We start from the raw sequence: 27,117 nt of genomic DNA on the forward strand, positions 1-27,117 counted from the left end.
CACAAGTGTTCACACGGCTGCTCTGCAACCAGTGCTCGCCAAACTTTATTCTGATGACCGATATTTTGCTTAGAATTGCATTTTGCTGCTTGGCATAAAGGCTACAGTTTCATTGAAGTTTCATGGGCAAGTGCATGGAGAATCCTACACATTTATATATCTATATATATATCTGGGTTTCTTGTTAAATGCCTCTTCTGTTTATGTAGTAAACGTTAACCCATTTAAAGTAAAGCTTTAAAATACTTCATACTTCTGAACAAAAATAATATTAGTTTATATATTCTTCTTAAGAAATCAAAAAGAAATTAGCATTTTTTTTTGTTTTTTTCACTATTATATTTTGTTACTAAAGTGCTCGTATTAAGTGGATATTACTTAAACAAAATAGTAAATTTTTCATAAATAATAATCATGGTTTTTGAATAGAATTTGCATATACTCAAACGTTTTATTGGCCTTAAAGGGTTAAATTTTCGACTTTTTGACTAGTCAGCAAATTGGAAAGCGAAGCTCTCGCAAAAGCCAAAGAACATTTTCGCGAATCCCGACTGCCGCTGGCGCATATTTTCTGTTATACTTCTGATTTCATATTTGCTTAAGTATCAGTCATATATTTTATTACATTGTATGTGCAGTCCGAAATCATATATATATATCATAGATACATACATATATAAACACAATTATGTACGGCTCTGTATTTTTGAGGCGTCAAGGGTAATACGGACATTTGGAGCTTCTTGGAACTTCAGTAGCGCGACAAACGTGATCACGAGCAGATCGTCAAGGATTACAAAGTGCCAGCTGAAAGGATTCAATTGGGTGGTTCAACCAGAGTGTCAAGGATAATACAGTGCAAATGAAAGGATCCAATTGGGTGATTAAGTTAAAGTGCATTCTAGGTTGTTGCTCAACACAAATGAAAAAATATTCTTAAACATTAAATTTAGAAACCAATAATTTTGTAAATTCGAAAATAACTAAATCCAAGCTTAATTAATAAAAGTTCATAGGTTAACTTTACAAGTTACAAGTGAAATCTTTATATATCTAGGCAAGCTGAGAAATCTTTTCCAATTTTCAACACATTTTTCACGTGCCAAAAAATCTTGAATATTTCCCTGGTCATTTCCCAGCAGCTTACGCAATTGGAAAATTATGTGGAGAGTCAGTCGCGCGATTCCCAGACACAGTAAATCGCCAAATGCCAAGACCCAAATCGAATTTGATTTAAAAATGTCTTTAGCCGGCTGCTGGTTGCATTCGCAATGCAATTTCGGTTGCAGTCTCGCTTCGCTTACCACCTGCCGGGTGCATTTGGCCCATACCTTTTATTATTTTTTTTTTTTTTTCAATCTGCTCTTAATTTGTGGCAATTTGTCGGACCAGAAACCCACTGGGCCAGCCAGCAGCCAACAGCCAACAGCCAGCATGTGCGTTTGTTTATGGCTTATTATTATTATTTTGTGTTTAGCCTAATTTCTGTGGCAAGTTTGTTGCCCATTCGGCGGCCTTTGCTAAGCAGCTTGTTCACCTAAAATTTATTGCTTTAAATTTAAATATGAATATTCTTAGATTAGAATGAAAGTTGATGCTACAATAAAAATTAGAAATGTTCCTGAAATCAAGTTGCCATAAATTTCAGAATTATATTAGAGACTTACGCATTGTGAAATGCACAACGTACAAAATGAAAACCAAAAACTCGCTCACTGTGCTGCTGAAACTGTAATCCATGGTAATGAAACTCGGCTTCCGAATCCTTTCATGAGATTCGTCGCGCTTCACTCAACTGTTTCCATTCGCTTTCGCGCAAAATTCAACATCCTAGTAAAGGACACCGCAAATCCTGCGCACAAATCCCCTGCACAAATACTAATAAGCGCGGTTATTCAAGCGCAAAGCTGTCCGAAAAGTGGGTGGAAAAGCTGCACTTTTGATTTCGCAAACGCCTGGCAGTAGGAAACCGAGAGTGGGTGGGCCCAGGAATCGGCCAAATGCTGATAGTTGCCCTTACAAATGCACCCTCCTCCCCCCGCCACAGTCGCCCATTAAATAACGCTTAATAACATGCAAATGATGTGAAAGTGCGCGGTGGAAAACGGGGGGAAATGGCAAATGCCACTTCCATTGCAATCTTGCGAACTCCCTCCACCCAACTCCACATTTTTCCAGCCATTTTCCGTCTCTGCTCCTCCATTTATTCAACGTGTGTCCTGGGCACTTTCAATATTTTCCAGGGCAAGCATTCGCCGGCAGAAGGAAAAGCAGCAGGAGGAAAAGCAGGAGCAGCTTGATTACGCCAAAAATTGATTGCTTCAGAAATTCAGAAAAAGTGGCCATGGAGGAAGAAGGAGAAGAACGGAAATTCTGCTCTTTTTTACCAAATTATTATCTGTCTGCCATTTTTTATACACACTTCAGGTGCAGAAAGGTGTCATTTTGGTGTGGCTTTAATATCTTGTTACCTCTTAAATACGTCTTTAATATTTAAATTATTTACTTATTTATGTAGATCTTTCTTGGAACTCCACTGCTTTACCTTGTCTGATCTTTAAATACGGAGTGATTTTTATGTTTATTTTCCAGCATTTTATTTAATAACAAAGATGCCGGGAATCGGCCACTACCTTGCAGTCACGTGATGAAAAGGCGCAGGTGACACTGATCCGGATTTGGTAGTTGACAAATCCTCCATTCCGAGACTAGTTTCATTTTGCGTCTTTTGAATTCGAATAGTTCATGTGATGTGACGTAGTGGAACATACCTGGTGTTGCAAGCAACATGGAGTGAGACGACTATTAAAGTTATAAATGTCTGATTAAAGATGACTAATATCAAGGATTAGTTACAGCTTACTTACTTGGTGTCCTCCAAAAACAAAAAAGAAACATCGAAATGGTAATCTGTACATCTACTCTCATTTTTATTTTTTATATTTTTTGATCTTGCGGTCTATAACTTAGTTTATTTAAAGTTTCTTTTGGTCGTGAAAGAATAACAAGTTCTCTTCGCATTGTCCAGCTAAAACTACTTACTGAAAGTCCGGAAAGTTCCGCGAAACTGCTAGGAAACTGACTTTGCATTATGCCATTTTCTCGCCTCTTTGCTCACCTGTCGCCAGTCGCATTCCTTAAGCCTGATTCCATCTCCTGGCCGTCTTGGGGGAGTCGCGTTGGCCAAAAGTTTGGCACGTTAAAGGGGCCACCTTGGTGGTGGAAGGAAGGAAGCCCTCTGATCCACCACCCCCCACCCGGCAACCCCCCCTTCCATGCGACAGGACAACCTTGAAGCATGTGCTATTTTTAGCAGCAACCAAGCAGATCCCAGAGCCAGAGCAAGGATGTCGGTCCCCAAGGATTTGTTAGCTCGCTCCCGGGAATGCCGGAATGGAATATTATGAATTACAATTTTCTCAGGTCGCGTAATTCGTGTAAGTGCTGAAATAGCAAAAAAAAAAAACATAAACCAAGGGGAACGGGGAATGGAAAAAGGAAGATGATGCGAACAAGCTGGTTTTCTGGCCAGCAGGCGACTGTTTACTGCTTTCAGCTGGGTCAAAACACAAATTTATTGCTTAATTCTGCTTCTGGCTGTTGCTCTCCGTCTGCGAAATACTTTGCATAAATTTATCATTAAGTTATTACAGTTTGACAAGTGTGAAAAGTTTACCTACTCAATGGGGAAAATTGTGAGTATGATTTTAAGTCAGCTACTTACAAAGCCTAAATTGTATACCTAAGCTAAGTTATTTCTAAGTTCATTAAGACAATAATTATATTACATTTATTAATGTATGGCAATACGTTGACTTGCTAAGCTTAAGAACTAAATAAATCAAATTATACATCTGTATAGATTTATAATGAACTGATGATTGGAATTAAATACGAATATGAACACGGATATTTTTTCTCTATTTTTGCTGGGTGTGTACCCCAAATGGATTGCCATAATCTTTAATCGCAATTTAAGTAGCTCCAATCAAAATTAATTTACCTATTATTTAATTATAGTTTTCGTAGCCTTTATAGCAATTATAGCTCAAATATTTCGGCATGCAACCTCGCCTGCAATTTGCATAATCTTCCATCATAATCCAGTTACATAATTGCCCGGGAAAAAATTAATTTGAATATCAAATATCAGTTTGGCAAGCATTGCGAATTGCCAAACGCTCTGAAATGCATTTCCTGTTTGGCCAAATATTTTTTGTTTGCTGCTCCTTTTTGCGATTCACTTTCGCTCATTTGGCCTGGTAAAATGGTAAAAACTTGATGCAATTTTCACTTTCCTCTGCGCCTAAGTATGCAAATTTGTTTTCAGCTGCCGTTTTGGCCTGTCTGCTAACGTTTTCATTATGCAGCAACGCATGCCACGCCCCTTTTCCAGTCGCCCTCTCCCAGCCGCCCCTCCAACTGTCAGTCAATCGGGCTGAGAAACAGACAGCCGGTTTGGGCCAAATATATAAATCACGAGGTTAGTGAGATGTGAAGCGGCCAAAGCGGCCGAACGTTGGACTTTCACTTGGACAGCCTTGTTTTTTGATACCCCCCACTTCCCCCTTTTTTCTGCTTTGCTGAGCCGCAGAAACTGATCCGCGATCCTTCACCAGAAAAAAGAGGGGCGCTGTGATTATTATACCACTGCTGAGAGCTATCGAAATTATTCACAGATCATAAGCACTGCGAATATATTAGCGACTGAAATTTGATATGCAAAGTCAGAGAGTTGCTTTGTTTACAGATGCAGTTGCACTTTTCCAGTTGCGATCGGTCTGTATTATATATATGTATATGTCAACCAAAAAACTATAATATGGTCATTAAACAGTTTAAAAAGTTATAATAATAATCACTTCATAGTTCGAAAGATGTGCCCTAGTAGAAATGGTACTACATATAATGGCGCTGTTCACAAAATCCAAGTAATAGGTTATTAAAATACCCAAAGACCTTATTTAAAAATAGTTTGCACAATTTGTATCCTTCTCTTTCCTTTGGCTTTTCTTTGCTTTGGCGCATCGAAAACCTTTTGTGATCGAATACAATCCGCTGCAGCTGAGTTTTCCTCAGCTCCACTATTTGCCCCCTGCTGCCCCTTTAATGCCTTCGCTGCTGATTGTTATTTATTGTAAATTCGCCGGCTCCTGCTTAGCCACCCATTGTGACTACACGGAAAAAAATATACTTCAATTTCAATAATAGATTGTATTTGTATAATACTAATACTTGAAGGTGTTCGTTCTACTGTAAATAAAATAGCCTATTTAAGTTTAAAATATTATCCTTTAACAAACTTGGTGGTCTTATCTTTGAACTTGTGAATTAATATAAACAATAGTCTTAATAAATATCCTATTTTGTATTTATTTTATTAATATGTAAAAACGAAAAATATAAAAATCATAATGTAATAAATAAACATCATGAGTGACATTTCTTGTTTAGAGTGTAGGTATTAAAGCATTTTTCCGTGGGGGTTATGAAAGCGGTGGGCGGGGCGAAGAGGTGTCGGGGGCGTGTCGTGCACACTGCATGTTGCACCACCAGCACACGTTGCATCGGAAAAGATGGCTCATAGATCCCAGCTGACGAAACATCTAATAACTATGTCGGCATGTGGCTCTCAAACTGTAAAGCTGGCACGCACAAAAAATGTGAAATTGAAAAGTGGGTGGGTTTCAACGAGTTGTAGAGACATGGAGAACTCATTGATTCAGTCTACATTCCCTACGCCCCTCAGTGAGTAATTAATATTATTATCATTTTTGTATTTTGTAGAAAAAGCATCCATAATAATGCAAGATTACTGAACAAAGTGGAAGGTGTCTTGCAATGCAAGTGCACGTTGATATTACAGGCAAAACTCGGTAGCATCAGTGAAATTGCATTTTTCGGCTGCCTAATTTTCCATGCAAAACTCGCGGCTTCTCATCATAATACGAGTACTGGTACTACAACTGACCTCTGGGGTCGTCATCATTTTTGCCTCACGTTTATGATTGAAAATGTTCGCTTTTCGCAAAACGGAGGAGTTTTGCATAAATCAACTCAATTGAGGATATCGAGGAAAGCCAAAGGAGTACTGGGGCTTGAGCTCAAAACGGGGTGAAATTACATAAACTGCATATGTGCGATTATTTCTGGAAAGGATTTCCACTTTTACAAGGAAAAATTGGAATAAAGTGAGATGTGTAAAATGAAATCTTGGATTACAATAAAAATAATAATACGAAACGTTTTAAACTGGTTTAGAAGGGAAGATTAGTTTAAGGTTCGAAACTTCATAAGCTCATTTCATACCTGAATTTCAAACAACCATAGATGCCATTTTAATTTCTCGTAAAATTATCAAAACCTGAATTTTTTGAGTTTGCCAATTAGCAAGTTTTAAATCGTTGTGGACGAGTAATAAAAGTGAGCAAAAAGCACTTGGACTTTCAGGTTTTTCGCCATAAAAACAAAACCTCAACTTAAGGCGCCTTTGCAAATAACCCTTGGATAACAAAAACAGTAAACGAGGAAATTGGGAACAATGGACCGGCAAAGAAAAGCTGTCGCTCCCCCAAGCAACAACAACAACAACAGCAGCAACGACAGCAGAGGCGATGGATCAGCCGCACGTGGCCCCCCAAAAACCTCCCAGCCACCCACTTTGGGTCAGGAAAATGAAAAACGATTCGAGCGCCAAAACAGCCAAAAGAAATCGGGAAAAAACCTTAAGAAATGCTGGAAAAGTACCCAAGTGACCCAGAACTTGTGCAAGAAAATAGTCAAGGTGCTCGAGGGGAAATTGAAGGGGGAGGGGCGCTGCGGAGGCGTTTGATTTTCCTACGCTTTTGATGTATTCCAACTAATGACGAAAGTAGTCAGCAAAAAACGCGAATGTTAGCCGAATATGTTAAGCTTCTGTTAAGGGAACTGTTAGGCTTTTCGTATTAGATGTTAAACTCTCTTGTTGGAGTCTGCGCTATGTTCTGATTAGAGTGCAAAATAATATGTAAGTTAAGAGGAAACGACTTAATTGTGTGGCTTTATTTCAGCTCGGAAGCGGTGGATTCCGAATTGCTTAGGTTAAATAGGAGACTAATTTTAGATAAGGAAGCATTAGGAGCAATTGATCTTTTAAAATTCTAAGGACATTTATGTAGTCAGGGCTCAATCCATCATGAAGAACTCTAATTAGAACTGAGCGCTGCCTCAAACCAGCCGGTACAACCGGTTAACAGAGCCCGCTCTTTCTTCGAATTCGAACTCGCTCTCTCCAACTAGAGCTGTTAGACCAACGATATCGGTCTGTAATCGAACATTTGCCATCTCTAGGGCGCTCTCCTGCTATTTTTGTTATTGCTTTTTCAACCGCGATTCGTGCAGCATGTGTTTTCGCGTGATCCGTTAGAGAAATAATGCTTAAAGCACATCGGTAACCGTTAAAGTCGCCGGGAAAAAACCAATCTTGATACTAACGAATTTTCGAATATATTTTCATAAACCGATTTTGTGCGCGATTTTCTTCGCCCAGGCTCAAAAGGTGTGAGAGCGAGAAGGAGCGAGACAGCCGATGCTGTGTGCATGCAAAATAACGGTGCACTGAATTCGCCCAAATAAAAATTGAAAATAATCGCTGTGATTATTAGAATTTAAAACTGCCAACTGCAGCTAACGAATCAACCGATACCGATACGAGAAACCGATCGATGTGAAGTGCAAAAACAAGTAGAAAAATACAAATAATAAAAACAAAAACCGGTTCGCCTCTGCAGCAGCAAAAATCAAAGCCAAAAAGGAAAAGAAACAAAAATCAAAGACAGCGAAAGAATTTTTGTTGTTTGGCCGGTGCGTGTGTGTTTGTGTTTTGTGTGTGTGTCTGTCTGTGGGAGTGCGCCAGTGTGCGTGAGCATCTCGGCAAAGGAGAAAAACGCAAAAGTCAGTAGGAAAAAGGCGTACGTAAAGAAAAAGGAAAAAGAGAGGAAAACGAAAAAAACGCAGTAGGAATTTCTTGTTTCCCCAAAACCGAAAAATCCACGTAAACCCGTTTCCCTGCAAGCACACAAAATATAAAAGGTGAAAAAGTAAAAAAGTAAAAAAAGAGTAATATCTGAGAAATAAACGGAGGCCGCAAAAAGTGGCACAAGTGAAAATTCCTGCGCCGTTCGTTTTATTATTATTTTTCTGTTGCCGTCTTTTTGACAATCGCCAAAAGTGAAAATCAATTTGCGAGAGCGCGCGCGCAAGGAGCAAAAAGGAAGAGAGAGTGAGAAAAGGAGAGCGAGAGCAATCCCGATATAGAACTCGTCCTTTTTCGGCCCCAAAATTACCCAGCCCAAAAAAAGAGCACGAGAACTGAACGAAAAACTCCCGGAGAAAACAACAACACACACCGATAAACTGCAAAAGTAAACAAATTGCGCCGAAACTGAACGAACGAATTTCGGAAAACTGCAGACAGCGGAAAAAAGGTCAGTACACGGCGTTCGATTGGCCGGAAAATTAAATAAATTCAAGTAAAAACCCCCCAAGTGGCATACAAAGTGGCGAAGTGCCGGAGCAAACGCCTTTTAATAGTCCCCCATTTGACCTTCACCCATGGACACCCTCGCAAATTGGCAGCACCAAAGTCGGGCTAGCAGTTAACCCTTACCCTTGATCACCGTTAATTGGGCGCCCCCCTCCACCACTCACATGGTCATGGTCAGCAGGTTGTGAAAACGGCCATTTAGTGAGGTGCGTTACCCTGCAAGAGGGCAAGATCCATGGGAATCCATTATATAAGCCACGCAGCTGCTGAATGAAAATCAAATTTCTAAAGGATTTCCCAAATTAGAGACACTGAAAGAAGAGACTTGTCACTATCTGCAACTCATATATGGTTATCTATTGCATTAGCCATTGGGTGAATTCAAGAAAATCGTTAGTAATCGTTAATATGTAGCTGCTATTCTTCAGCTTAAATGACTTTTACTTCTGTTCTATTAAAAAAAAAAAGTCACTGTCTTTTTGAGTTGGAAAACTTGGACTCACACACTCATTCGAAATAAATTCGGAATGGCAGCACGTTTACCAATTGGATGACTTATTCTTTAATCTTACCTTTTTATGGACACACCATTCTATTGACCTTCGCTCAAGTGGTTCTGCTAATAAAGAGGCATTCATAAATTTCGTTTTCTGTGCGAGTGATTTGGAAATTGCACGCTTGCCTTTTTTGTGGGCAGCCCACTTCCCCTTTTGGCCCACCAATTGCAGTTATCTTGGTTGTTTTTGTTCAACTCTACTCATTTACTCATAACGTGACTGGTTCTTGTTGTGGCTTATTGCTTTTGGTTGTAGTTGTTGTTGTTGTTGTTGTTATTATAGTGGTTATTGTTGTTGTTGTTACACAAGCGTAACAATAAAATTTCAGACTGGCCCGCCACGAAAATAGCTCAAATTTTATATGTGCTGTTATGATCATGTTTATCTGATAGTTGCTCGCTTGTGGCACGTAACTCAGTGTGTTTTTAACTTTTTCGTTGATTTAGAGGCGGCATGAAAGGGGCTCAGATGTACATATGTACATATATGTATCCACATATATAGGTACATATATCACGTAGATCAGCGAGCGGAGAACAATCTGAGATCCAAGAGTTGGGTCAGCGGCTGCTTTTGTCTCGGTTACTTAATGTGGATGCGGCTTAATTGTTCCAAAAATCAGATATCTTATGCTGCGCCTACAGTTCAGCTGAGATGTAATCATTCCCAAGAAAATATATAAAAATATAAGGTTTTTTAGTAGCGTTTTCAACATCACATACTATTTAGGAGAATATCCACTGCATGTTCCATAATTTATTTATATAGCATTCCATTTAAACAAAACCTTGTATACGTTTACATGCAAAGATTTATACCAGTAGTTAATGCCAAAATAATATAAATATTAATGATCAAAGATTTCCCATGCTTCTTTATAGTAGAACAGATTTCTATCAGTCAGAATAGTTTTAAAATGTAAATATTCAGAATGTTTTAGTGTCACACGTTGAATACAAGACGTGATCTCATGCTTCCCTACTTAAAACCGAATACTTGCAGCTCCCACTGTAAACTTTTTGCGTGATCTCGCTTAATTTCCTTACTTTCTGTCATATTCATTAAACTAGTTGACCATTTGCAGTGATAAATCAAAAGAAATCGGAACTCGTCTTGGCCTGCAAGCAGTGACATTTTTGCTCAACATTTTGACCAACATTTCGCCCAATTTGCATAAATTTCGAGCATTCGATTCATTTGAAACGCTCCAAGTCGAGAAATTCGACTTATGTATATGGGCAACCACCGAGAGGCCCAAGCAATTTCTGATTTATTTAATGAGCAAAAATGCTCCGTTCGATTTCTTCGGCTCCCTCGCTTCAAAGTAATCTCTCTCCGGACCCGTAGGCGTAGATCTCAGATTGGCTGGCTGCCGTTGAAGTTTAACAAATTTAAAGCAATTTTCGTAGCTATTTTTGGGGTCAATTAAGTTTCGAGGGGCAGCTACAGATACGAGGAGGTAGATAGTAAAAGGGGTGCTCGGCGTAGGCGTAGAGGTATTTTTTATAGATTTACTTTGCCAAAGGAAAATTTATGAGCTGAATTAGAGGCTATGACTGCCGCAATTTTTCCTTCCTTCGCCGTTCCAATAAACTTAAAAGAACACTTTTAGCACCTTTAAGTTTATCAAAACGATGTTCATTTCTATAAATATATTCCTTCAAGCTTACTTGGTTTCCAGTTCCTTAAATATTTAATACTTTTTGTATTTCTCCGTATAAAGAGGCTAACAACGCGCACAAAGGAGTAAGAAAAATGAAAAAGAACAACAAACCCAGGGAAAATCGATTTAGAACAGATGATTTGGCATCACCCCAGCCCGACTTCCCGCCTTTACAGCCCACCTCCTCCTGCTTTATGTATCCCTGTGGCCTGTTTGGGTTCCCCGACGCAGGACCTCGGCACATCCAGCCCCCATTTCGGGTTCCGAGTTCTGAGTTTCAGGCCCAATGCTTCACAGGCCGTTAAGATGTCTGCGCAAGGGGAGGGCGGGTGGATTGAGCGGATTTCCCCAGCCGAATTGGCTACAGTGGGGGCTGACACCGCGCACAGCAGTCAGTTGGTTTATTTTTACAACTCGCTAAGCTTCAAAGTAAATAATATTCCGCTGCTTAGGGGATAAAAGTGCGTTGTAATGTGATCAATAACCAATTAAGGTGTTCCGTTGGCCATCCAGTTGGCGCATGTAAGCTTTAAAATCGATTTTTCTTTGTCCAAAATGTAATCAAAATTGACTCACCAACAAACAAACGTATGTAATATCTTATGTAGATTTAAATATATTAGAATGTATTAATACAGTGTTATCTTAACTAAATATAAATAACTATTAACCATTTGTTACGATTAAGCGCAACTTTCTCGTATACTATTCGTCCACTAGCTTTGGTGTTCACTGTACTGTCCCTCACTTGCCCTTCGCACAACTTCTGCTCTCCTTCTGTTCTGGCCGTACTTCATTTCAGCTCTTGTTTTCGCTGTTTCTTTGGCTGCTGCTTTTGCTTTGGTCGCTTTTGTTTTGTTATTCATTTGGCTTGTGCCAAATTCCCGTTGAACTTTTGAGGCTCCCAGAACAGCTGTGCGAAATGCCCGGGCCTCGAAGTACACATCGCTCCAACGTTCTACCTCTCACTGTTTCCGGATTTTCTCCGGCTGGTGTCCTGTCATTAACACTAGCAGCGACGTTGGCAGCGGATGATGCGGATTTAATGAGCAAATGATTAGCATTTTTATGTGCCCACCACACCGCTCCCTGCTCCGCCGAAAAACTCCGAGAAGTCCCTCAAAGTGCGCAGTGATAATGGGGCAGCCTTCTGCTAAGCTGGGAAAACTTAATAGTTGGCACTTCCCCTATTTTCACTGCCGCCCCTTTTGTCTGTCGCTGCACTGATAAGGGAAGGTGATAAAGGGAATCAACTGGGAGGGCAAAGTGGGACACGTGCAACGGATTGTGGCACAGAAATGGAGTTCCCGGGCAAAAGCCCTTAAGCGGCTCCAAATTAATGATCCCAGCGCAGATTTATTGTCAACCAGATAAAGGAAAATGGAAAAAGTGTAAAGAAATCGGAAGGAACTTGCAAAAAAAAATGTAAACTAAAGTCTACAAATGCATTAACTTATGAGGAAGTTGCTTGGAACTTCTACTTATTTTTCCAATATATCAATTTCATTTATTTCGTTTACGTTAACGTATAACTTAAGTCTTTGAAATCTAGTAACTGCATTTGATGCGTCTATGAAAGACATTTGGGGCACAAAACTAGTATATTTCCAAAAGCTTTATCCCAAATCCCTGATTCACATTCAGGCAATGCAATGAAGGGAAATGTTTGGGAAAAGCCAATCGCATTACCCTGCATTTAACCCCCGGAAAATCAGTTGAAAGCAAAGTTTGAACTTCTGACGGCCGAACAATGGCATCCAATGGACGTGGCCAAGCCCAAGACTCTGATTTCGCCTGCATCCTGTCCACACTCGCAAATGAAATTAACTTTGGTGCCCCGCCCCTTGGTCGCCCAGCGATTTCACTGCATAATGCAATTAAAAATGGAAAGAGCAGATATCGAACGCAAAAAATACGATTTTCCTTTTGCTCCACCACAAGGGAAAAACGAGTGAGCAGAAGCAAAAAAAATCAATAAGAGCACATATTATGGGCGTGTAAAAAAAGAATCTGCCACCACAATGCGGCACAACAGCAGATGGGATGGGATGGGCTGGGCTGTGGGAAAGTCGGCGAGGAAAATCAATCTGGCACAAGGATAAAACTACACGTACGGGCACTAAATGTGTCCCACATATTATGGATGCGATGCAAGGGACACATGTCCTAAAAACGCAGTATGCAAAACTTTTTTGGGTCGCATTAAGGGCGTGAATCAGGTGTGATACCTGAAGTGGAAAGTATGCTCCTCTTGAATAATTCAGATGAATGTATTCTGTTTAATATTGATATATGGTATTTAAATGAAATATGCAGTAGAGGCAAATATATTATAAACGTATTTGCATAGCTTTTTTTCGAAAATACCCTCATTTTGACCATAATTCCAGCTTAATCATGTTGAAACAACGAAAAATGAATCGCAAGACTACTACAGTGATTCAATAAAAAAATTTCAATTTCGCAACTTCGACTTTGCCGCCAGCATATACATATATAGAGATATATTTTTAGCAAATCATAATGAAGTACATAAATAATTCAGCTGCAGATAAAGCCATTTGAGAACCAGGCCGGATTTATTATCTGTAAGTGTGCTTCGAAAGCGTTTCGCGACAGTGATTCACTAGCCATTCACTTCAAGTAAATTCTGCTGAGCCAAGTGTCTCCAAGGAAATCCCTATCAATATTCCCCAGTCATATATTATTATATATTTGCGAATAACTTTTTATTTCACTTGCAAATTGTATAATTGTTTGTTCTGCGGGGGAGTCTCGCTTGATAATTCAGCGCAAGTTTTGCAATAATCTGCCACGCGCGTTTCCTCTGCGGCTTTGAGTCAAGGCCAACTGGTGCAAGTCGATATTATCGGTTCATTGCCAAGAAAAATGGGGGAATCTGGGTTCCACAAGTGGGTGTGGAAATGGGATGCATGTGCAAACAAGATTGTTTAACGAAGTCTTCTCATCCAGAGATTTTATGCTAATCTCGGCATGCTGCTGAAATTTATGCTGAAATAATCATTTTTTACTTTGAAGTTGTTTTCAGTGGGTATGAGTGTGAAGAAGTAGCAAAATTAAATTCGTATAGATAGAATATATGTTGAGACTAGTAAAGTATAAACCAAGAAAGCGACTTAGTTAAATTATGCACGTACTAAAGAGACATTAAATTCCTCATGACCACGATAAAGTACCCAATTAGCTAAAAATGTATTTTAGTGCCCCCACACTTGATGGTTCGAAACCCTTCGAGTGATTTGTGGAAATTATTAAGGTAATCATAGTCAAATCAAACCGTCATTACCATGGCTAAAACCGAAACAAAAGCCAAAGCTTATGGCGCCCATTCGAGGGAGGAAAGCGAAATCGCCTGCAATTGTGGTAAATCAACGATGGCATTTTCTTTTTGTCTTAGCTGAGCCTTGGCACGACATTCATGGGCTTATTGTGGGTTGTGATGAGGGGGTAGCTGTTGGCGGTGCAATAAATAAGTTTTGGCCAACAAAAATAGGAAGAGTAGAAACCAAGAACGTGCCAAAGTTGAGCAAATAAAGAGCTGGATCGACGGGGGGATTATGGGGGCATTATGAGCACGGGGATTAACAAAGAAGAAAGTTGAATTATGAAGAAAGTTGCGCTAGAACTTTCTCATCTGTGAATTCAATTAAAGTTTGGCTCCCAGCTAAATCCAGTTAATTTGTAATAATTTCTGCAATCAAATTAAAATGGAATTTTCAGTGATTCAAACGGGCCAGAACTCACAACGACTTAATCTGTCAAGTGGTTCAAGATGAATTATGAATTAAAATTACAATAAAGTTCCCCTCGAATAAATCCAGCTGAAAGGTTCGTGCAAAAAGCAAGCGAAATAAAAACCATAAACAACAAATTTCTTCAATCGGAACTGCCTTTCTTCTTCGCACAAAAAACAAAAAGCGACGCAGCAGGAAAAAACTTTATTATTTCCGCTTCTTAAATGCAACTAAATTACGCTAATTGCTGTTGGCCAAGAGCACTGGAATAAGGCATAAAACAAAGCGAAATGGCCAAGCAATGTGCAAGGGAAAAACAACAGAAAAGTGCGGAATTAGTAGAAAAGTAATACTTAAACTGTGGGTTATGTAAGTCTGGCCGTGATTTTTCCGGCGCAAAAACTTTTCTTTAGAAAGCGCCGCCGTTGAAGCAAAATAAAATTAAATGCTAAAAAGTGAACCTTCCCCAAACTGAACAGCACTTTAATGGACAAAACAAAAATACAAAAAAAAAAATGCTCAAAGACATTGAATGAAATGGAAATCAAATAGAAATCAATGGACAAAATGAAAGTGAGGAATTTGTTTTTGGGTGTGTCTCGACTGCTCTTCAATTTCTCGTTTCCTAAGCATTTTTATTTTCTGTGTCAAAGTTGGTTCCCTTGTGAGGATAACGACGCTACACCAAAACATAGGTAATCAATAATTAATTTTTAATGCGACGACCTAAAAACAGTTGCAAAAGAGTAATGGCGGAGAAAAATGGGCTTAAATGCTTTATAAGCTGAGCGGCATTTGTCAAAAATATTTGGCACACCGAGCGCTTAAGAAAAAGAGTACAGAAAATTAGCTCATCAACACTAGACTACAAGGCTGAGGTCATCTGTAAAATGGCCAAAACGTGGCTCATATTATGCCATATATTGGCCCGTCTGAAGTAATTTATATTTTAGTTAAGATGACCTTTAATATAAAGTGGAAGGCATTTTTTTGTTGCCAATTTTTTGAAGTCCAGCAATCTTGTAGCTCAGTGTTACTTATGCAGGGCTCAAGACAATTTCCGCACGAGACTTTGGCGACAAACAGTCGCAATCCATCCAGCAATCAATCAATCAATCAATCAATGGAATGGATCGATCAGGAGCCTCCACTGTTTGATAGATGCAAAGATAGTGGCGAAGTTGACTGCGAAAGAGTAGCGTCTCAAAGAAATTTAATAAAAGCTCCGACAGGGCTTCCGTGTTCTTTGAAGAGTGGAAAACTGAGGAGGCAGCCTCTGCTGCTAAATATTTTTCCCTGGGCTTCGCGCGGTGATTGAAAACCCGTTTGCTGTTGCCAATGGCTAGAGAGTAGTCATAAAAAAGAAATACGTTAATAGAATTTTAACGGAGCGCGTTGGGAGAATCCGGCTGGCTCGCGGAAACCGTCGAGGCCCAGAAGAACGCCCAGAAGGGCGTGGCAGTTGCAGCAACAGTTAGGTAACTGTAATCAATCAGAGCAGCCTAGGCTAATTGGTGGTGGCCAAGGGGGCCTACGAAGGGGGAAGGGCGCCCAAGAACTGCGAGACTTAATTAAACGCAAAAAAAGGCCGCAAGGCAAAGGCATTTGCAATTTTCACAAAATTTAAGCAACAGCAAATTGCGTAATTTGCCTCAGCTGCATGGCTAATAAACTGTAATGAGTGGGCGTCGCTGACCAGTGAAGGCAGGGGGCGTGGTCGTGTACATATTTGTGGATTTATTCGAGCTTTATTAGGTCTACACCGCGAAATAAGCAGCGGAAATATTTGAATTATTTACCATTTAATGAGATTACAGGTTTGAATATTAATTATAGGATTACAGTTTTTAATTTCAATTTTATTATTTTTTCTGCCCTTTTTTGTTATTTATCACAACAGTAAATTGGGTAGTTTGATTCCTAAATTCAAATGAAAAACAATATTGCTCCTTCCCTTTGCACTTGCCGATGTTTTGGCAGCCCATTTAACAATTTGCCCATTCTGGACTTGACAATATCGAACTGTAATCGATTTCCATAAAATATGAAAACGAATCCTGCGCTCATCTACGCAGACACAAACACAGATACAGATGCAGATACAGATACAGATAGAAACGCACATATTTCCACATTTAAATGCAAATCACGTCGATGGTCCGGGCTTGCTTTTGTTGTGGCTGGAGTTTGTGTGTGCTCATAGCCTTGGCAATTTGAGCGAACGTACATATATGGCCAACAACAAGATGTGCACATTAAGATACAAGATACATAAACACATTTGCCCTGTATCCATGTGGGAGTCTTTTAGCGTGTTAGTTGTTCTGGCATTTCTTTTTTTTTTCTCTTTTTTTTCTGTTGTGTGACAGGAGAATAAAGAAAAAGTTGATTATGTGACTGAAAAAGATTTTTTTATGGGGACAAGGCGTGGTTGTGCTGTGTGAACAACATCCTGTTGTGAAAAAATACCTTTTGAATCCTATCTTTATGGATCTAGAAATAAAAACGAATGGTAAACAATCAATATAAAAAGGTGTTGAGAAAATATTTATATAATATCAGGGTTCATAGCTTTGCAATTATACTTCGATTTCCTTACAGAAGGAAATCATGTTCTCATGTTTTTACCATTTAAAATGGCTAAATTTCTGTATTGTGTTTGGAAAAATTTAAACAATTTTAATAATTATTCATAAGCTTTTAAACTTTTATTGAAAACAATAAAATCATTCATATTCGTATGAGTTACAAATTTTACGACTCATTTATGACCACAATTTGGCTCCCCTATCGGTCGTCAGTTTATCGCAATTATGGGTTTTTACCAAAAATGTGTAAATACAAGGGTCGTCAATTTTTAAAGAACGCAAATGAGTAAGCAGCGTCTTCTAATCGTCGCAATAAGGAAGACAAAAACCCAAGATTCTTTGGACGACAAGTGGCACATCAAACAAAAGCGCCCAAAATGAATGAATAGTATAAAAAAATGGAAGGGAGAGGAGGGCAAACAAAAACGAAACGAAAAACGTAGATCAAATATTTGCCAAGCGGTTTTTTGTGATAAAAGGTACCAACAAAACGGGCATACATTCATGAATACAGGCGAGTGTAGTATTCATGTAAATTCTCTACCTACGAATTGAAAATCATTGGTATTAATTATGGCTCTACGGTTCACTGTTTGGCTCTTGTTTCTCTCGTTTTGAAATTAACAAACCTATAATTCAAACGAACTGAAATGTAAACTGAGAAACAAAACAAACAAAGCCCAAACCAGCTTTGTACGTTTAAGGTACTTACAAACACGTAATAGGAGAAGCTTGAAGCCTGGAAATTAGTTAGAAGTGTCGGGTTTTGAGTTGGGAAAAACGGTGTTTACTTATAAATGAAATGAAATCAACATAGCCCATAAAATGCCCCTGACATGTGGCCAAAACAGCATCGAAACTTCAATTCCAAGCTGTGTGTATATTTTGGCCAGATTGGACCCACATGGCCAGCTAGCTGTCAGTCCAACTTTTGGCCATTTATCGATTTTTGTGGGTGTCCAAGTTGCGCTTTTTGGGTTTGGTGAGTTGCCAAATCAAAATATTGTCGACAATTAATTTTTCATAAATAATTATGAAATAGGTTTTGGGAAACAGTGATTGACAAACGATGGGACACTTGATGGATGTTTGGCTGGTTGACATAAACGATGCTTTTGAAGGAGTGCCGATTCATTTCGGTTGGGGAATCGAACTTTAATCATAACAATTAACACGAAATATGTGTTAGCCACGAAACGGGCTGCCTGGTCAACTTTCCTAAAGGTCGGTAACCGGTTTTGGCAGTAGAGGTAGTAGAGGTGTTAGTGGTTTTTTCCCCACAACTGCCTAACGAATTTCAAGAGTCATGAGTCTGGGCCAACATTCTTGGTAAGCCTTTCTCTGCCTCTTTTTCTGTACATTTCTCGGGGGGGAACGCATTTTAAAACCGCTTTTCGCTTAGCGCCAACGTTACGTGTCCGTTAGCACTCAATAATCATTTTCTTGGGCGGCAAGTGCTTCGATTCCGGCCAAAAGAGTCAATTCAATTTTCGGCAAAAGAAAGTTGAATGAACCGCAAGAAGGTCGTTCGTAATGCACTCAAATTTTATTCACCATCACTTCAGTAGGGCCGCACAAAGTTTGTACAAATTAATTGAATCAATGTCAATCAGTGGAGCTTGGAATTGCTTTTTTGCGTTCAATCAAGATTAATGTTTGGGAATTCGCTTTTTGGTTTAATAATTTATGTGGGAATTTCGCCTGGTCGAGGCTGAAAGACAAAGAAGTGTGTGTGAGAAATCAAAATGGTTAAATGCACAATCTGACCACGATTTATTAAAATATTTAGTTTCGGAATTTTCGGGCTTTTTGCATTCCACTGGACGAGCATGTTTTATTTTATTTCAACAATTTTATGTGAATTTTAGCTTGCCCAGCTTCAAACTACTTTCTAAATAAAACTATTTCATTTAATTTGAAACCATTTTAATTGGTATTATTTACCCACTGGAATCCATTTCTTTTATATATTTGTTTGCTCTAGCTTTTTATTTTGTATCTGCGTTTTACCCACTTTAAATATTCCAGGACAAATCTCACGCTGCTCAATCTGAGATGTGATGAATTTCCCTGGCTTTTCTCTTTCAACTTCGTTTATTGAATTCATTCCTAACCCGTCCCCACCTTTTTCAGTTTTTTCGTATTTTTTCTCTTTGCCACCTGTCACTCTCGAATTCTGTTTTTGTGCATTTCTTGTTTATTTCTTATGGCTTATTTGCATACCGTGCACATTTCGATGGCTCGACCAAGTTTTTCCTGCTTTTGCATTCGAATTTCAGAGCCACAAAAAAACGAACGTCTTATGTCTATACTCTGCCCGATGGGAATTATAAGTTTAAGCGAGCGGAATGACAAGCCGAAAACTTAATATCGAAGGAGATGTGTCGAGACTTCAAGCTATCTTCAAGTTATTCCTTCTTTGTGGCTCTTTAGGGCATCTTGGATTCGCTGAGCTTGTTTTTCTGGCGCTTTTTGTTCGGCTGCTTTTGTTGCACAGCTTTTGATGGCTCAGCATTTACATTTCATTTTGAATTGGAATTCATTTTAGTATTTTATTTATTTTCTTGTCGTATTTCCCTTTTGTGTTTGATTTATTTTCAAACTGCGCTTTTCATAAGCCAACAAACAAGTCGCTGATTGGCGGCCCTGAAAAACTAAAAAAAAATGGAAGGAGGATAGGGGCGGTTGGGGCCCTTTGAAGTGTTTGTTGTTTGTCATCTTCAGGGTTGCGATAAGGATTATTGTATAGTTCACTAACAATTAGTTCGCTGGAATCCTAATTGAATGCACTGATGCATTATTTATTGCTTACTAATTTATTCCAACCGAATTTGGATGTGATGCAAGCTCAAACACCACCACTACACCAAAGTGCAAGTTTGCAAATTAATTGAAATTGAATTTACTGGAGTTGCTTGTAATTATGTTAATTAGGCAAAATTCACAGCACACATAATATATTCGCATGTGTGTGTGGCTTTCAGTTTAAATGACAGCTCAAATACAAGACTCAAAGTTCAGTCGTCAACTTTGAAAAGTTGCTGCGAAACGCAGGGGAATAAGCCCTGTTGAAAATAATTATACACATGGTGGAAATGCCTGGCTCCAGAACGGCGATCCCTCCGAGGTTCTTCACTCCCGTTGATGGGCGTTAAATGAGAAAAATCCGAGGAGATAAATGTGGAAAATAATAAATGGTATTTGGGGCGGGGTGGCCAACATCCGGAGGCCCTTAACCTTTTGAAGTGCACGCGGGGCCAAGTAAACGATTCACTATTGCATTGTTTTCTCACCGATTCTTGAGAAAGTGTTCCTCTTTAATATCTCAAATTGAATGTAGGTGAAACAAATGGCCTTAGGCATCAATAACCAAATGAGTTTCCGTGCTCCATTAATCATTTTTAGTGCTTATAAATTTTCTTCGTTTTTCGAAAGGTTGAAAGTATAAATAATTAAGTAATTTCTTTTCTTACCTCGTAATTCTTAGAAACCCTAATGCCTAATCTTACTTAGAAGTTCTTGACTTAAAACAAAGTTATTATTATAAATTATTGCCCAAGTAAAAACCTAGCCCTATCAAAGATAAAAAGGCACTGGCTAAAAGTTCCAGAACCCTTTTTCATCCAATAAACATCGCTTTTTTAAGCCTTCTTTACTTTTATTGGTGCAAACCAATCAGCATAGAACTCGCAAGATATATCACCTTAATAATTGTCAGAGGCAAAAGGCAACATTTTGCAATTAACACGCCGCATGCTTGTTGAAAGCGCTTCACTTTGGCCGGGACGCCTGTGGCGGGATGCAGATATTCCGATTCAGATAGCCAGATACTCAGATACTCAGCTACGGTTTACGGCCGCAGTTGCAGTTGCAGATACAGAAAATCTCTGCATGAATCTCCGCCGAGACATTGACTCCAATTGAGCAATGCGAAGCGGGCGGCAAAGTGGGGGCAACTCGCTCGAGTTAAGTCATGTGTGGGCTTCATTTACAACTCACTCAACTTTTGTTTTGGATGCTGCATGCTGGTTGCTGGATGCTGGATGCTGCGGGGAATTGGTACTGGGCATGGATTGGGGACTGGGCTGGGGATTGGGCATGGTTTTGGAGCTGGAACTGGAACTGGAACTGGAGTTTCGCCCACGAAGTGCAGAGCGTGGCGAACCGCCTCTCCTCTTCTACTTCGCTGAAGTGCTCTGAAGTGTCGACATGGAGTCTGACAATTGCAAAAGTTGTTTATGACTAAAAGAGGAAAAAAAGTATTAAATGTACGAGTGTTTTTTAAGCATTGGTGTTGTGGCTCTGACATAAAGCGAAAGATTGTGCGTCCGAACACTCTTGATTGCACTTTATATGCATATTGAAGCATGCTCACTGGCCTGCCCACTGCATTTGATCCTCAAGTTCAGCGATAAGGTTGCTCCACTATGTGCTCAACTAATTTCCACGCAAACATAAACACCGACATCAAACCGAACTTGCTGCTCAAAGCAAAGGGCCTGAGCAGCTAAATATTATTTATATAAATTAGCGCAGCAGGCTAGATGCTGCTGCTGATGATGCCGATGCCGATGTTGATGTTGATGTTGATTTTGATGCTACATTTCGCCCCTGGCAAAGTGGAGTGAAATAACGCGAAGTAAAGCAGAGCAAACGATGCAATTTTATGCGCAGACGCCTAAATTGAAAGCGACGCGTAGCGGACGCAGCAGCACTCAACGAGGCGTTCTATATTTACACTGAGAAAAATGTGACCAAACTTAATTGGAGAGCAGGTGCTACAAAATTAGCTAGCTTGCAATCTTGAAACGTCTGAGAATAGCGTTAGACATTAAAATAAAGTTTTCAGAATAAGCAAGACTTTACTAATCTTAAAAAGTATTTAGCTTATTACTAACTAATTACAAGTTTTATGTTTAAGAAAAAAACAAACAATTATATCTGTCGGTGCAAAGTCTGCGAAGGCTCCGCAGTTTGAGAGCAACTGTGCGTGCTCTTTCACTTCAGCGCATCCCCCCAACCCCACCCCACTTTCGGGGCAGCCTCTAGGGTCATTAACATGCCCGGCAGGAAAAAAGCAGAAAACCAAACAGGAGAGGCAAAGAGGCACAGAATGAAAAGTAGACGAGACAAAGCCAAATCCAGATGTGGGGAAAACGAGGGGGAAAAGTTGGAGTCGGAGCCGCAAAAGAGAATGCAACCAGAAAAAAGAAAAAAAGCAAGCGACGCGACCCTGGAGCAACAAAGCGCGTCTGCATTTGTGGGTGGTGCTGCTGGTGTCAGTGGTGTGCGGTGGGGAGTTGGTGGTGCGGTGCAGTGGTGCAGCGGTGGGGCCAATGGTGGTTGTCGGATCCCTTTGGGGGCCCAAGGTGCCGGGAGTTTGCCTACGCCTATTTTCCAACTGTTTGTTGTACGTGCCGCGTTGCTTATTGCCAGTCGACGGTTGAAAAAAAGGGGAACAAAAGGGGAGGTATAATCCTGGAAGTGTGCGCAAACCATGAGGAGATCCTGCTGAAGAATAAAGGCAACTGAAAGGGGTTGGCAATTAAAACTAAAATTAGAACCAATGGTATTTCAAAGCAAATATATATTGATTGGTTGCCAGCATTGAATAGAATTTAATAGAAAGTTTATCATATTAAGATCTTTACGTAAAATTTGTTATGGCAGTAAATCACGTTTTTCAGATAATGTGTAACAATAACGAATAATAAAGGGAAAAAAGTACTTTCAAAACTAACTCAAATATCTGTGAAATTGGCTGTTTGTTTGGCTAAACTGATATAATATGAATAGCTAACCATCCAAAGAAAAATATAGTTTTTACAATGTCTTACAAATAAAAAATTATGAATTATTCAACAGTTTAAAACTTTGTTTACTTGGCCACATCCCTAATTACAGAGCAACTGAGTTATCCATTTGCAAAACTTGTTCACTAATCGTTTCTGTCTTTCCGTTTCTCTTTGCAGGTAATTAAATGGTAATTTTTCATCGATTTCATGGCATATTTAGCGAAGTAAGCCAACTCGCAGTTAGCAACTCGGATGATGGCTCATAATCGACTCGACTTGTCTGGAAATGCGGCTAAGTCAAATAAGGCTCATTAATTTAAGCCAAAGACAACAGAAATCTGCTCCTTTGTTTGCAAATTTTCGTTGGGTTCTGGGTTCTGCGAAACATGAGAACGCACAGTGTTAGGATAAGGTTTATAAATAGTTATGACTGCCCAAGTGCCCAAGTGAATGAACTTTGCTGTTGTGTTGGCTATTGTGTTACTTTTACTCGGCCCGACACTTTCGCAGGCGAACGAAAGAAACACATTTCCTGTTCCTAATACTCGGCTGACATGCAACAATTTTCAACCTTTTCATTTAGGCCCCAACAGAATGGAGAGAACTATTAAGTCCGATTGCCAACTTTCACTGATAATGCCAGCAATTATGTATTGCTCCAGTTAATGGCATCACTCTTTTTATTATCCACATCATCTTTCGTTGTAATGACATAATTATGTTGGCTTTTCAGGGGTCATTCTAGGGGGTCAAGCACGTGTCTACCTCGTCATCCTTCAATTAGCAGTCAGTGTGAAAGGTGACACGAGCGTGTTAAGTTGTCTGGTAAACGCTGGGAAAGAACCCATCTGCAGACCCTTTGATTTGAGTCCAGAATTAGCATTTTCCCCCGGCTTGAGAAACTTGGAATCTTGGGCCGAAACAATGAAGACGAATTTGTACAGTTTCTGCTTGGCTGATTCCGGCCAACAGATCCCAGCCACGAAAACCAGCCACTCAACAAGGGTCTAATGGCTTTTAAAAGTGACCAAAATTTGGCATGTGCCCCGCGTAAACTGGCTAAATTAAACGCGGACGCTTGGCTAAGAGGTGGGCCAACTCAAATTGGGCAAACATTGTGGAATGGAATTGTACGAGTATTGAGGCTTTTAGGGCATGTCGAAATATACATTAGTCTAGAGTTGAGTACATACCGGTGATGATGGGTTAGGGAAAGGTTAACATAAAAGATAGAAGCCTCTACAATTTGATTTGTTCGGTAAAGAGTGATAACCATTTACCTAAATTGAATTGATTTAGGGAATGTAATAATAAGATAAGCAAACAGGTGCTCACTCAAATATAAGTAAATAGGAGATATAATTTCAGGAATAAACGAAAAAGTATAATATATTTACATTTCCCTTGAAATACAAATACATACAAATTAATTGCTTGTTTGAAATTGAATAACTCAACCCTTAATTTTTCATTGTTTTTTGTACATGCACACACGTCATATTTAAATAAATTTATATTGCTTGTATGAATCAGATATTTATTTATTTGAACTTATTTGAGAACTTGTAATCAACTCAGTACAATTTTAATGCATTTGTATCCAATTATGTTTGCTGCATGAATTGTTCAATTAATTCCACATTTCATATCGAATTTAACTATCAGATTCCTAATTTATTGCTCATCATTTGCCATAACCAGTTTAAAATCGAAATCTTATCTAAACTATAAATAACTCACTTATGTTAATAGATTTTATCTTAGCCCGTTTCAGACATAGTTTCAATCGGTTTTATTAGTCCGCAGTTAATTGTTATGATTTTTAAACAATAGAACCTGCTGAGAATTATAATAAGCACGATACGCTTTCAGTTCTATTGGCCATTAAACAAAATGACTTATGCCCCAGCTTCTATTTGCACTAAAAGCCTAAAATGTGGACACCACTTTGAACCAGTTTTCAATTGAGTGCAAATAAAAGCAAAATTATTGACAAAAGCGGAAAGTGAACTCAGTTCTGCTGATGTCAACCAAACAGCTACTTAAGCTACTTTTTTTTCTTTGTTACTCGAATCGTTTCAACGATCGCTTAGTTAACTCCCAGCCCTATTCACGGTGCACTGATTTATGAATTCGAGTCGAAAACGATGCGGTCTCGATCTCTTTTGTCGCCGGCATTTTTGGCACTAATTTGACAAGGTCGTCGTCTCACTGGGCTTTTGTAGTCTTGGCTTGAAGAAATCACGAACCAAACACGTTCGAAGTGAGTTCGGCTGGCCCCTTTATTTTTTCTTTTTTATTTTTTGTATTTTGTTTATTTTGCATTTTGAGTGGTCCAAGTCGTCAGCTCATTTCGCAGATATTTGCATAAACATTTGAATGCGGGGTGGGGTGCGAAATAGCTGCCGTGAAATGTTGTCATTCATATTAATTTAGTGGGTCACCCGGCGGTGGTGACCCCGATCGTGCGGATTTCCTGTTAGAAAGGCTCTGACTGGCCTGCCTGTTACCCCCTAATAAATCGCATCTCTTTTAAGTGGCCAATGAATAGTCAAATTTGGCTTCGTGACTGCAGATGGCAGACAATTAACCCTAGAGCACCGAACTATCCCCACTCACCCACCTGCTGTGACCACCAGTTCGCTTTTGAACTTTCATTCCTTTTGGATTATGCAAGTGGATTGGATGACTCTGTGGTAGGATGGGGCTGATGAGGATTTCTGCCCAGATAAGAGCTGGCGAAGGCAGAGCTAATTAAATTATAAGCCAAGTCCGACTCCGACCCAAGATGAGCTGTGCCAGGGAATGGGGTCACCAGAAGGTGGCCCCACCCCCATTTTCCGCCGAGAGTGGTTAAATAATATCCAAATGGATGCTTTCGGTGTTTGCCGTTCGTGTTGCTGGTGTTGATTTGGCCATAAATTGTGTATGCCTTTGACGCCGAAATCGACGAGCACAGCCGAAAAACATTCACGGAGAGATGAGGTAATGCGGCAAATAACTCTTGAGTTACAGTGGGATTAAGTTGACCAGTGCACCCGAAAAGCCAAATCAACTTGAACTATTTTTACGGCTTTGTATGCTACCGCCACTATTGCGGCTTATACATATGTACATATGTATATCGATATTTAATATGACCTAAAAGCCTTTTTCACGGTCTTTGCATCTTTTGAGGTTCAGTTTTATTACGAGTACTTGCAGCTTTTGAACACTGAGTAATTTAATAAGTTATTGTGTGTACGAGTCATTTGTACGAGTTTTTTGTTTAACTAATAAAACTTTTAAGATGGGCTTTTTAATTATGGTCGTGGCAAAGTGCTAACTTCTTTGTATATAACAATGTCTTGAATTCCAATATTAACGACCGCTAGGTTAAATTTTTTAAATTTTTATGTTTTTTGGAAGTTTACTATGACCAATGATGGTTTTTTAACAAGAACTATAATTGACTTTAACCTTTAAACAAACATGGCTTAAAAAATATTTAGTGTTAAAACTTTATTATGTGTAAATGGCCCGCACAACATACATAAAGCTTCAAAAGTAATGAGTTTCTCGGACTTAATCTGTCAACTGTTTTGTGCTGCTCATTAGGACAGGACACCCACTGTGCCACATGGAGCATGTTGCTGGACGCAAACATGAATTATGCGTAGACATCTCGCGGGTTGGCTAGTTCACCACCCACTCCTTTTTCCCCGCTTTTGGGCCTGTCATCGGGCGTTGTCAACGAAATGTTTGTGGCCCGAAGGCAACATGAGGCCAAGTGACGGCGGCATCATTTCAATTGCGTTTTATGGCCATAAATAAGCCCAACGGCGGCTGACAGATTTTTGTGCCAGAGGGAGCAACGTGGCTAACAAGGAAAATGGGAAAAACCACGAGTGCATGCAGACGATTCGCTGGCAAGTCGTGATCACACTTGACTACCAATTACCTGAGCCCATCAAATCGAATGGTGGTGGCTTCTCCCGGCCAAGTTAATAATCTCATCAGCCGGCGACGCTGGCTGTGAGATCGAGAATCTTGTGCACTGGCCAATTTGCATAGGCAACAATGCTAAAATGCTAAATGGGCTGTAATGACGGCCGGCCAGGCAATTCAATTAATTAGCCTCACCAAGAGCGCTTAGTAATTCCCTTCATTTTCCTAACCACCTCCGTTGGTTTTGCTTGTTGCCACACGCGTGTGATGAACATTTCCGCCGTGGAAAGCGTCTGCTCCACTCAGTG

General features: G+C 39.6%; 1 protein-coding gene across 1 annotated transcript in view; it reads left to right on the forward strand.

Moving 5' to 3' along the window:
* The first annotated feature begins 7,371 nt into the window (after positions 1–7,371).
* LOC122615020 (AF4/FMR2 family member lilli) overlaps positions 7,372–27,117 on the forward strand; it is a 64,223-nt gene continuing 44,477 nt past the window's right edge. The window contains exon 1 of the mRNA XM_043789851.1: positions 7,372–8,465. The gene's annotated coding sequence lies outside the window, so the exon portion shown is untranslated. The remainder of the gene's footprint in view (positions 8,466–27,117) is intronic.

Source organism: Drosophila teissieri, chromosome 2R, assembly GCF_016746235.2.
Source record: "Drosophila teissieri strain GT53w chromosome 2R, Prin_Dtei_1.1, whole genome shotgun sequence".
NCBI lineage: Eukaryota > Metazoa > Arthropoda > Insecta > Diptera > Drosophilidae > Drosophila > Drosophila teissieri.